A 12,571-nucleotide genomic window follows, 5' to 3' on the forward strand; every position below is an offset into this window, starting at 1 on the left:
GAACAGACCAGTGATCTTGGTTTACTAGCTGAAGAAGAGAGAGAAAGTAAAGATGGCACTTAGCATAAACCAGCTATTTTTATACTATTGACATAACAAAATTTCTTTCAAATCTATAGATAAGAGACAATCAATTAGAAAATACTCATTCAGTACTGCAGTGCCACATTAACCAATGAGAAAACACTTACTCAAGTAATGCAGAACAAAGACCTTTCCAGTATTATACTTTTATAGCCACTGGAGGCATATTAAACTGTTATGTGCATATCAAAAACTACAGAAAATACAAGCAGATTGCTAAAAAGAACAGAAAAGATCAATTAAACAGTCTAAACTAAGAATTAAACAGGTGGATCCAACACCACCACCACCCGATTCAAAATCACACGTTTAGAATCATTACATCTGAAAATTCAGAAGCAGATAAACTTGTGGTATCAATATTAAGCAAAAATTCATCAAAAGTCCTCTTTGGTTAAAAGTCCTCTTCAAAGTATGCATAAGGTTATGTCATCGTTAAGCAGATTAGTAGGTACATTTATATGAGTTTGAACTATTCAATTAATGGTCACCTTTAAACAAGTATAATATGTAAATTATCATAAGGCATATTAGTATGAATAATATGACTCATAATATTGAGTAACACTGGCTTCTGAGGCTTTAATGCATTCAGTCAAAAAAATCCCATCCAACAGGTTGATGTATTTTAGCTGTTTCTTTATGAGTATGAACAGCCAAATTACTCATAGCTTCAGACTTGCCAGGTATGGAAGTAAAACACTCCTTTCCTGTAACCGCACTTGTCCCCCCCTAAACTGCTGAGAGAGGATCTAATGCCGTGCAATTTTGAAGAACCATCTTACACATGGTGACCATTTCGGTTGTTACTTCTCCCAAAGTTTCAGCAGTGTCATTACTTGCTCTTTCTAAGGCTGCAGCAACATTTTTAATCTCTCTTATACACCTTAAAACACCATAAAATGGGAATAAAATTGATGCAAAATTATCTCCTTCTGAAATATCTTGCTTACTTCTAGATTTAGGAGGTAAAGGTAAGGTATGTATATGTCTCATGGCAGGAAAAACAATACCTGAATTAGAAGATCCTAACCAACCATGTGGAAGAGAGGTGTAGGCTACACTTGCGCACATGAAGTATGTATTTTCCATGAACTTAGACCATGTCCGGTTTCTTATCACAAGCTTTGTTGAATTGTAATATTTTTGAATGTAAGTGAAAGTTCCAGAATCATTATTCTATTTCGGATAATGCAATGTGTAATAGCATGAACTACGCCCTACTGAAATCCTAATTTCTGAATTCAAGCAAAAGGTAACTTTTATAGCGAACATGTGAAAAGATTTAATAGCTTTGTCATGAATATTAGATGTAGATGTAGAGATATCTCAGGATAAAACATGAGAAGGGTCAGAAATGATATGAGTCCCCAAGTCATGCTGATTATATTTACATAAATGATTTAGCTAAGACAGTATGTGGGGAGCATGATCATCGTATATTAATGTCTCCCTCGAAAATAATGAACCATTGGCATAATTTTAACATTGCCATTGCTGGAATGTTTTATAAAGAGGGTGTATGCTTGTTCTGGATCTGCAGGAATTCCTAGGATTGATGAATATTTTGAAGGGTACGGTATATATTGACATACCCAACACTTTAGTCCTTAACAGCATCAGTAAATTCATGTGATACTCACAAGTATACATTATGAGGCAGATTAACTGGCACATTATGAGTAGGGAATATTGGCAAAATGCTGTATAGCAGGTTAGTGGTTTGCTCACTGTAGCCCAGCAGCGTATGTGCTGTGACTAAGAGGTTACTAGAGGTGCTGGTTGTCAATAGTCAATAGACAATAGGTGCAGAAGTAGACGATTCAGCCCTTCGAGCCTGCACCGCCATTTTGAGATCATGGCTGATCAACTACTATCAATACCCGGTTCCTGCCTTGTCCCCATACCCCTTAATTCCCCTATCCATAAGTTACCTATCTAGTTCCTTCTTGAAAGCATCCAGAGAATTGGCCTCCACTACCTTCCGAGGCAGTGCATTCCAGACCCCCACAGCTCTCTGGGAGAAGAAGTTTTTCCTTAAATCTGTCCTAAATGACCTACCCCTTATTCTCAAACCATGCCCTCTGGTACTGGACTCTCCCAGCATCTGGAACTTGTTGGACAACTGCTTGCTGGCAGTGGCTGGCAGGTATCCATTTTATTTTACTGTTTACTTTCACTGCTGAGCTGGTAATTAGCAACACCTAATAAGGACCTTCCCATCCATTACACTTTAGTAAAGAAATGTAGTCCACTTGTACAGTAAGTGTAGAAATGTACCAGGTGGGGCAGGAGCACTTAATTTTCCAACTTCCGGTAATTCTCTCCCTCCCCCTTTCCCCATCCCAGCTGTCTCCTTCCTCCAGCTGCCTATCACCTCTCTCATGATTCTGCCTTTTACTTCTACCCATAGTGCTTTTCCCTTACATTCCTCCTTCACCTCTCCTGCCTATCCCCTCCCTGCTTCCCCTCCCCCCACCCCTTGATCTGTCCTCGGATTGGTTTTCCATCAGGCACCTACCAGCCTTCTCCTTCCCACCCTCCCTCCACCTTCTTCATAGGGCCCCTGCCCCCTCCCTTTTCAGTCCTGATGAAGGGTCTCAGCCTGAAATGTTGACTGCTCATTTCCATGGATGCTGCCCGACCTGCTGAGTTCTTCCAGCATGTTGTACTTGCACTTAATTTTCTGCTGCTCATTTACTGGCATGTCATGCATCTTTTAATTGTTTGTCAAGCTGATGCCCTAAACCAGATTCTGATTCTGATTCAAATCTGTGGATGATGGCAAAAAGATCTACACTCCCCTAGTTGCATCGTACTGTAGCTTTACTTATTCTTCATCTCATCACTCCCCATACAACTTAACTTGCAGACAAACACGTCCCTTTCAGTCCATGCATGTATTCACCTTGACTCATCGTTAAAAAGTGTCGTGCTCATCTTTCATAGCTTCCCTTACAGAGCTTTTGATCTATCAAAAATCAACTTTACACAGAGATCTCTTTCTTTCCTCTCTTTTGGGAGTATACTTTCATCAGATATATGCAGAAACTGAACCTCAGTGACTTGATGGCTAGGACTTTTAATATAGAACCATGTAACAATGGTTCCCTGTTGCTCAATAAGAATCATCCATTAGGTAGAAGTTACAATCACTCTATGCAGTTAGCAGATAAAAGTTAGTTCTACGAAAGATCAATAAAACATCATTCAAGACCTTTAGAGCACAGGGAAGATCTATTGCTAAAGTTGTAATCATCAAAGCCTATTTTTGACTGTGTTGAAGGCAGAATTGAAAACATTGCAGTGAATGAATTGCTACACTTAAAGCTATCACTTTATTTTTTAGGAAATGACAATACAGCCAGAGGGACACGGTTTGAAAGAAATAGGTAAGAAGGAGAGGGCTGGGTGAAGGTGGGGAGAACACAATATCCTTATTATACGAAGGATGATGATGGGCACTGCATTAATCTTTTATTGTGTGGAATTGTGAACAGGGGAGAATGGAAAAGCAAAATCACAATTTCCAAAGTAATCACATAAACATCTCAATAATAAACGAATCCTTCCAGTCTGAACTTACTGGCTGAGTTGAAATCTCACCATGTTAGTTTGTGGAATGGATAACAATGAACTTGTTGATCGGTGGAGTGAAGTAAATGATAATAATAGGTTTTGGATTGTTATTGAACAACTGTTTTTCAATGTTCTAATTGGATTCAAAAGCATCTACCCTGTTTAACTTACATGTGACTCCAATCTCACCCTGCTTGGCTGGTGGAAACCAGGCTTCCCTTCGTGGACTCAATCTACACTTCGTGCTGTCAGATGTTCTCTCTTCTCTCCTCTCCCAGTGGGCAGAAATTACAAAAGCCTGAAAGAGCCTCAAAGACAACTTCTATCCCACTGATATAAGTCTACTGAATAGTCCCTTAGTGTAGTAGGATGGACTCTTGACCTCGCAATCTGCCTCATTGTGGTCTTGCTCCATAAAGCCGGTAATTTCTCTGTAGCTGTAACAACTTATTCCCTATTCTGTTGTTTTCACTGTGCTACCTCAATGCACTGTTGTAAAGAAACAAGCTGTATGGATGACATAAGAAACCAAAGGTTTCACTGTATGTGACAATAATAAACAAATTCTAATTCTGATTCCAATTAACTAATTTTCAGATAAAATTTACAATTCTTTGTTACTCCTCATGGGGAATCATGGATGTGCGATTATAGAATATAATTAATTTTTTGCTCATGAGTACAATCTGCAAAAGAAGTTAAGGGAGGTGTTAAATAAATGTTTGTTGCGGAAAAAAATGAATAATTCATTAACCTTGCAGTTGCCAGTGAGCCCGGTTGGTGAAACAAACAAATTCCTGCTGGTTTGTGATAAAGACATATCTGTGAGTGGCATGGATAGCAAAAATGCCACATGAATAAAGAAACCTGTTGTATTGAACTGCTGAAATTGGATAAATGATTCCTGGTTGCTGAGGTAAGGGTTTGTAAAGTACCAGAGTCTAATGCTGGTGACAGGTTTTATTGCTCGTATTCATCAATCTGGATGAGCAGCAGAAATTGTATTTTTCTTCCTGCACTGCAGGAAAGCAACTAAGTGAGTCTCAAGTCACTGAATTTGAAATCCTAATGCAATGAGCAGTCTCATAGATGATCTCCTGTTGGCAAATACAGATGGAGTGGAGAAGTCTCTGTCAGATCCTCTTTTCAGCGTGCTGCAAAGTCACATGTAAGACACACAGCGCAGCTACCTGGGAGTTAACTCACTTTGCTGGACATTTTGTGACTTATTTCCTGCCACGTGGGAATTGTGTTACAGATCCACTAATTTACATTTAATTGAGGTGACCCTGTCATTTCAGTACTGGTAAGGAATGATGATTGCAAGCCACAACATGGCAAAACCTGTGAACTTTGATGGTAAAAACTCATTAAATATATAATGGACTAATCAATTAACTAGGATATCAGCAGGTAATTGTTTTAAATTTAGAAAATAGTTTGAAATAGTATTTCAAACTTTTTCTGTACTTTTAAAGAAAATTTCAAACCAAACCCTTTGACTGCCTTATTTGGTATTGTTGGAGGAAAAGATATTATCTAGGAGGCACCTGATTTGCACATTTTGGCTTTTATTTCTCTTATAGCTGGGAGGGCATGTTGCTTAGGTGGAATGATGTTGCTCTGCCTACTCATGCTCAAAGGCGAAGTGATGTTATGGCATGTTTATATTCAGAGAAGATTCGTTATTCAATTTCTGAATCAAGACAAGACTTTCTAACATTATGGGGACCTTTTTTGAATTATTTTCAAAATCTTTGATTTGTTATCAAGTACAGATAATAATGGCTAATAATATGCTTTACTATATAAGGATTTTTTTCCATTCTTCTTTCTTTACCAAGCAGCTTTTCTTGGTAGTGGGTTTAGATTTTTTTTTGTATAATAAAATGATTACTTTTCAATATTACGATTCAATTTAATTTAAATGAATATGGGGTAATGAGACAATAAGTGTGATTCAAATATATTGTAATTGATGTATGATATGTATCCTCCAGTACTCTGTATTCTTTTTTGTAAGAAATCAATAAAATATTGAAAAAGAAAGAAAAAAAAATAGTTGTAACTATTTCTGAAGTTATATCCTTTTTCTGTTCTTCCGAGGGCTATGGTATTAATCTTCTTTGCAACCCAGCCAGGCGCTAGGAAGTGTGTGGTGTTATACATGGAGCAACTGGATCCAATTTCTCTCTCTGCTCTGTGCAATCTCCAGTCAGCGGATTTCTTCTTGGCATAGCTAAAGGATTGAGTGAGCATGCCATTGCCCACTCTGCAGCAGTATCCACTGGAATGCCAGTGTTCAGTACTGTTCACGTTCTGCACCTCCATCCTCTTCATTTCATTCTGTTGAGCAATGACTGCTGCGGACAACAGCTTTTTAAAACCTTAAAATAAGCATATCCTAGCTGGGATAAGCTATTCATCTAATGTCATGAAAAAATGATTAAGTGTGAAACTTGGTGAAAAAATTCTTAATACAGTTTATAGCCCTTAATATCCTTTTAGTTTATTAGGGTTGAAGTGTTTTGCATAAAGTAATGCCTCTAGTCATAATTGGCAAAGATTCTTGTTATTGGATATGGTATCCTACTCTGTCTAATTGGCATTGTGTACAACTGCTGCTGAATTTCAGAGGCAGTTCACCAGTCACAAGGAACTGCATATTTTCACCCCATTCTCATTCTAGTTATGTGATAGTCATATTTATTCACTGTGTTCTCATCATGACCAAAATAATTAGAATAACTGATTCTGCAACTATTTTTTTAAAGGTTTGCAATTCTGCCCCTCCCCACCATGACTTATATTTTCGTGTCACTTGCCCTGTCAGCTAGCCAGAAAGAGATATTCTTTGAATAATTTTTGTAAAAAAACATTTGAAACTATGGGGAGTCTGCCAGTGTTTTACCAAAGCAACAGTGGGAGATTGAAGGAGGCCTGTGGAAATTCTCAGCTACAAAATAGCCCTGAAATGGAAAATAAATAGATGATGCTAAAGATGCACAGCATGTATACTCATTTCAAACCATCTAATTCTCATTCGTTCGCTCTGTCCTAGCATACTTAGGGAGTTAAATTTGTGTATGGCAGGTTCTTTAAAGTATCATCTGATAGTGTTGCAGCCAAGGAATGCTGGGGATCGATGTGCCAGGAAAACAACGGTGTCTCTTCACTTACCCTAGATTGAAGGGTCCTTAAATAAGCAGTGCTGGGACTGGAAGATAAATCCAGTTTAGAATGGGTGACTTCAATGTCAACTTAGATACGAGAAGAAAACTAAAGGCCTTAGCGATCAGATTAGGGAAAGAAAGAAAATACCGTAAGATTGCAGAGATGCTAAAAATATATATTTTTAGTTTTATCCCTGACGAGTTTTGAAATCCAACAGTAATTAACAGCTGTAGGTATTTAACTTTGTACTTATAAATACTCATGTTCAGTGCCAAAGAAGTTGACTGGCATGAATTAAAAGTTTGAGTAGACATGTATATAATCTGGGAAGATATCACTTTCTGTGGTGAGATCTGTTCTTATCCACCATACAAAAAGAGCAGCTTAAATCGATATCATTATACCCATTTGATTTTCCAGACAGTAATCTAGAATTTTGCAACTTCAATGAAAATTCAAGGAATTAAAAATGCTGGACTTTTGAAATAGAAGTAGAAAGTTCAAAATTCAAACATTCTTTAATTCAGTTTGCATTTCTGGAGAGTAAAGCATAATCTTAGATAGCAACATACAATTCTATTTTAACTTTGTGATTACCCCTGCTAATCACTTCTGACATTTGACCTAACATTAACTTAAAAAAAGTCTAGATCTGCATAGGTAAAAAAAAATCATAACTCCTGACAAAGTCAAGCTGTTAACCCATCTCCTTATGGATTCTAAAAGATGTGCTCTGTTTCTATTTTGGATTTCCATAACTTGAATTATTTTCTTTATTTCAATACAGCTCCATTTCCATCTCATTGCAAATGCAATTTCACTGCTGCAAGTAAATGCAGCAACTGATTAGTTTTGATAAATTGCAGTCAGTTAGTCCATGTTCTGCTCGATGCTCCCCAGTGAGCCGAATGAAACATAAACACTTATGTTGCCATATCATCCACCAAAGGACATTACTGTCAGATATTTATTTTCCACATATTCAAATATGTACTTCCCTTTTCTACAAGAAAGCCTGGAGTACAAGGCTACACACAAGGTGATTACACAATCTACAGATGGCACTAACACAGAGATAATGGCACTTAAGCTATGTTATATCATATCAAGATTGCTGTTTGCTAGCACAGATGATATAGTATCACAAGTGCAGAAAAATGAATTAGATGGATCTATTTTTAATTAAATATATTATGGAATGCAGTTATATATATGGATGCAGATGATTGCAGAGAACATAAAGCCTCCCATTCTGGAAAAAAAATGATAGGATGTTGGGAGTAAATTTGTTACTTCTAGAAAGGTTAAGCTATATATTTTTGTATGTGTTAGCCTGATCACTACACTTTGGTGTCATAGTTTGGGCAACTGTGTTTCAGATTTCCTGTTTTGTGTTTGGGTGTGGCACATTACACAGATCAGTACAGAGTGGAAGATCAAGCAGAGGTCTGCATTCACTTAAAAGAATCCATTCTAGTACTTGCTCAGTTAGAATGGCAACTTTTACATGATCGTCATGAGGAACAATTATTTGACAGTGGCCTTACCCAGTCACACAGATGCTGAAGAAGTCAGTAATTAGATATAAAATATTTGATCATTGGAAGAGCATAAACTAATCAAACTTCATTTGAGGGCATGGGTCATACACAGTTGTTGTGCATTAAGGAAATAACTGACAAAATGATACACTGGAGAATGCACATTCCAAAAAGAAATGGCCAATGAGATGGATGGAAGACAAAAGTAAATGGTATGGTGTGGATTTCCTTGGCAATAGATCGGGATTTCTTCCTGATGCAAATAAATATTAAATATTGCAATCCAAATTTTTAGACTTTTTTTTACACCGGTTATTCCCAAACTGATAGATAGAAACATTAAAGTATTGAAAGGTTGGACAACCAGCTGAGGCTGAGACCTGGATTAACTGGATCTTTTAAAACTGTTTTCTGGCCTCCTCTTATGATGGCACTTCATCAGTACCTGTTGCTGAAGAGCCTTTCCACTGAGGATCAGGCTAACACTGGATACTGACATCACTAGATGAGGGCAGGTTTACCATCAGGGATAGTGATGGCAGCAAAACCCATTCAGCGTTCAGAGTTACTTTAGTTAGTCATATGAATCATGTTCTAGCTCCGTCACCATAAGCCATGAGTCTGTGCACAGAGGCTGCACCAACGTTGCCCTAGATACCTGTGATTCCCCACTTAATTCCTGTCCAAGTATCTATCTGGTTGAGACAGTTGAATAGCACACAACCAACCAATAAATGACAGTTATGTGGAAAAAGGGTTTTTAATGTGCAGATGCCACATTTTGTGCTCTGCATATTTAAGCTAGAAGCTGTCTTGGTTCAAGAATTTCATAGGAATATCACTGAAGAGCTGGTCCTGTCTCTTATCATGAAACATTTTAAATGAAGAAACATCTCGTTGAAGGGGAGAAAACAATCAGAATCAGGTTTATTATTACTAGCAGGTGTCCTAAAATTTCTGAACTTAGCAGCAGCAGTTCAATGGAATACATAATAAAGAAAAATAAATAAATCAATTACAGTATACGTATATTGAATAGATTAAAAACCGTGCAAAAACCAGAAATAATATATATTCAAAAAGTGAGGTAGTGTTCATGGGTTCAACGTCCATTTAGAAATCGGATGGCAGAGGGGAAGCAGCTGTTCCTGAATCGCTGAGTGTGTGCCTTCAGGCTTCAGTACCTCCGATCTGATGGAAACAGTGAGAAAAGGGCATGCCCTGGGTGTTCGGGGTCCTTAATAATGGACGCTGCCTTTCTGAGACGTGGCTCCTTGAAGATGGCCTTAGTACTTTGTAGCCTAGTACCCAAGATGGAGTGGACTAAATTTCTGCAGCTTCTTTCTGTCTTGTGCAGTAGCCCTCCCCCACACCAGACAGTGATGCAGCCTGTCAGAATGCTCTCCATGGTACATCTATAGAAGTTTTTGCATGTATTTGTTGACATACCAAATCTCTTCAAACTCCTAATGAAGTATAGTCACTGTCTTGCCTTCTTTATAGCTGCATCGATATGTTGGGACCAGGTTAGGTCCTCAGAGATCTTGACACCCAGGAACTTGAAACTGCTCACTCTCTCCACTTCTAATCCCTCTATGAGGATTGGTATGTGCTCCTTCATCTTACCCTTCCTGAAGTCCACAATCAGCTCTTTCATCTTACTGACGTTGAGTGCCAGGTTGTTCCTGCGACACTACTCCACTAGTTGGTATATCCCGCTTCTGTACACCCTCTCGTCTCCATCTGAGATTCTACCAACAATGGTTGTATCATCAGCAAATTTATAGATGGTATTTGAGCTATGCCTAGCCACACAGTCATGGCTATAGAGAGAGTAGAGCAGTGGGCTAAGCACACACCCCTGAGGTGCACCAGTGTTGATCGTCAGTGAGGAGATATTATCACCAATCCACACAGATTATGGTCTTCTGATTAGGAAGTCAGGGATCCAATTGCAGAGGGAGGTACAGAGGCCTAGGTTCTGTATGGGAATTGTTATCAATCAGAATTGCGGGAATGATGGTGTTAAGTGCTGAGCTATAGTCGATGAACAGCATCTTGACATAGGTATTTGTATTGTTCATGTGGTCTAAGGCTGTGTGAAGAGCCACAGAGACTGCGTTTGCCATTGACCTATTGTGGCGACAGACAAATGGCACTGGGTTCAGGTCCTTGCTGAGGCAGGAGTTCAATCTTGTCATGACCAACCTTTCAAGGCATTTAATCACTGTAGATGTGAGTGCTACTGGGTGATAGTCATTAAGGCAGCTCACATTATTCTTCTTAGGCACTGTTGCCTTTTTAAGACAAGTGGGAACTTCTGCCTGTAGCAGTGAGAGGTTGAAAATGTCCTTGAATACTCCCTCCAGTTGGTTGGCACAGGTTTTCAGAGCCTTACCAAGTACTTCATTGGGATCTTCCGCCTTGTGAAGGTTCACCCTATTTAAGACAGCCTAACATCGGTCTCTGAGATGGAGATCACAAGCCACTGGGTGCAGCAGGGATCTTCACAACTGCAGTTATATTCTCCTTTTCAAAGCAGACATAGAAGTAATGTCTTGCAAACCCTGCCAGAGTTGTCATACATTTGATGTCACCTCCAACCTCGTTCAAAGTTGTTTCTTCACCCTTGAAATAGCCCTGGTTTTCTGGAACAGAAAACATTACACACATTTCAGTAGTTAGGCAAAGTAACATATTGGAACCATCATTCCTTCTCATGAAAATAGTGAACTAGACACTGAACCTGTATATACTAATAATGCTAACTCAAAAATGTGCTGGCAATGAATGAAAGGTAAATTGTTGAGTGACTGGGTGAAATAATTCTGTGGGCAGATGGATGAAACTCACTACAGAGAAACACATGTTACACCACACAGATAGCGGGATATAGTTTTAAACATGTCCAGCAGGGAACTGCTGTATATCTCAGGATCCTGAATTAAACTCAAGGATATACTTTCAGGTTTTCTTGGAAGAATCAGTAATGTAAAATGTAAGGATAACTTGGAGAATCTTGGAATTTTATATGAGCAAAACCCTAAACTATAGTCCCTCATACTATACAGAAGACGAAAAATGAGCATGTCGTTGCCTAGAAATCTGCAAACACTTTATTAAGAATGAATATTAAAATTAATATTAATTAATGATATGAATGCTGTTAAAACTTGTAGCTTAAGATAACGCTTTGATTGTTGCTATTATAACAAGAAGCTTCACAGCAAAAATGTTACTAACTTTAAATAGCATAATGAAGTGGCATAAATCCATTTGCTAAAATTGATAAGTTGAAATTAATTTGAACCAAGCTATAAAGCATTTGTTATGAATATTACTGTATTGCCTTTTTTGGATTTTCTAGTAGATGCAATGAAATATTCTTTCCATGTACCATCTTGCAAGGAAAATTACTTAATTACTTAGAGTCTCATACTCCTTTGTTGTGGTGCCTGTTTGAATCAGTTTTTTGTCCAAAGTTACCTGAATAACAATGATGTAAATTGCATGTACAGTATATACCGTACTTTTCCACTGCTAAGAGTTTGCAAGCAAGCGAATGGAATACCGATGAATCAACACCTTTCATATTATGTTCACTAAGCTTATTGCATTGAGGCAAAACAAAATGGTAATTCATTCAGGATCATTTACGTGTTGATGAGAAAATCTGCAGATGCTAAAACCCTCTACAAGTCTGTAAATAAAAGCTGAGTTAAATCTATGTTTAGAAGAGCTTTACAAAAATTGGGTTCTGAACATGTAACCATGCAGTCATCAAAATATTTATCACCAAAAATTAAAGTTCAAATCTTTAAAACATTGAGAGCATTTCAGAGAAGGTTTACTTGACTGATGAAAAAACTGGCCTGTCATTTCACACTGGAAGTGTATAGAATTTTCTTTTTTCAGATGATAGTGAATCTCTGGAATTCTTTGCTGTTGAAGTTGGTGGAGGCCAGATCATCAGATATACTTAAAGAGCAGCATGGTAAATATTTGAAAGATCAAGGTATTGAGGATTATGAGGAACTGATACAAAGAGGAGTTGAGGTCAGCATTGATTGGTCATGATCGTATTGAATGTGTTATGAGTGATGAACAGACCTGATGGATAATGGGGTGCAGAGTTAACTATTCCCAACCCCCCTCCTGAGAACTACAAACTATTGCTGTTGTTATGCTACTAT

The 12,571-nt window shown here is 38.0% G+C and overlaps 1 long non-coding RNA gene across 2 annotated transcripts in view; it reads left to right on the plus strand.

Moving 5' to 3' along the window:
• Positions 1-5,649, plus strand: part of LOC132395544 (uncharacterized) — a 98,343-nt gene extending 92,694 nt beyond the window's left edge. For both annotated transcript variants that reach the window (XR_009512664.1, XR_009512663.1), the window contains 2 exons: positions 3,434-3,476; positions 3,876-5,649. This is a non-coding gene — a long non-coding RNA (uncharacterized LOC132395544). The remainder of the gene's footprint in view (positions 1-3,433; positions 3,477-3,875) is intronic.
• Positions 5,650-12,571: the final 6,922 nt, after the last annotated feature.

The sequence above is a fragment of the Hypanus sabinus genome, chromosome 6 (genome assembly GCF_030144855.1).
Source record: "Hypanus sabinus isolate sHypSab1 chromosome 6, sHypSab1.hap1, whole genome shotgun sequence".
NCBI lineage: Eukaryota > Metazoa > Chordata > Chondrichthyes > Myliobatiformes > Dasyatidae > Hypanus > Hypanus sabinus.